This window comes from Pteropus alecto, unplaced genomic scaffold (assembly GCF_000325575.1).
Source record: "Pteropus alecto unplaced genomic scaffold, ASM32557v1 scaffold67, whole genome shotgun sequence".
Taxonomy (NCBI): Eukaryota; Metazoa; Chordata; class Mammalia; order Chiroptera; family Pteropodidae; genus Pteropus; species Pteropus alecto.
This window is the reverse complement of record NW_006441061.1, coordinates 1,368,431-1,369,105: the sequence shown is the minus strand read 5'-3', so window position 1 is coordinate 1,369,105 and position 675 is coordinate 1,368,431.

Below are 675 nucleotides of genomic sequence, written 5' to 3'. Positions count from 1 at the left end.
TGCGGGACCCCGCCCCGGAGCTCGGTCCCGGTCCGGCCGTTCTCCCTGCGGCGTCGCGTCCCGGCCCCTGGCCGGGCGCCTCCGTCTCCCCAGGTTCCTCTCGTCTCTCGGTGTCTCGATCTGTCTCGGTCACCACCGTGTCTCCGGCTCCGCGTCCGTCTCTCCCAGGTTTTCTCCTTCGGCCTCTGTCTCTCAGTGTCTCTGATATTCTCTCTCTCTCTCTCTCTCTCTCTCTCTCTCTCTCTCTCTCTCTCTCTCTCTCTCTCTCTCTCGTCTTCCTCGTCTCCCTCGTCTCCCCAGGTTTTTTCTGACTCGGCATCACTGGGTCTCTGTCACTCGGCTTCTCATGTCTGTCGCCCCGGGGTCCTCTCCGCGTTAGGCAGCCCCGGTCCGTGTCTGTCGCTCCCGCGTCTCCCGGTCTCTCGGCGTCTCCCCGACTCTGTCTCTGTGCACCTCGTCCCTGTCGGACCCCAGGACCCTCGGACCCCTCTCCGCCCGGGTTCAGTGGCATCTCCGCCGCGGCCGAGTCCATCTCGTTTTCTCAGAATCGGGGTTTTGTTCTCCAACGAACGAATCCGGATCGAAGCGCATCGAATCCGAGGGTCCAGGCTGCAGCCTGGCGGGGGCAGCGCGGGAGGAGCCCCCGGGAGGGGCGGGGAGCGCAGGGCGGGCGCG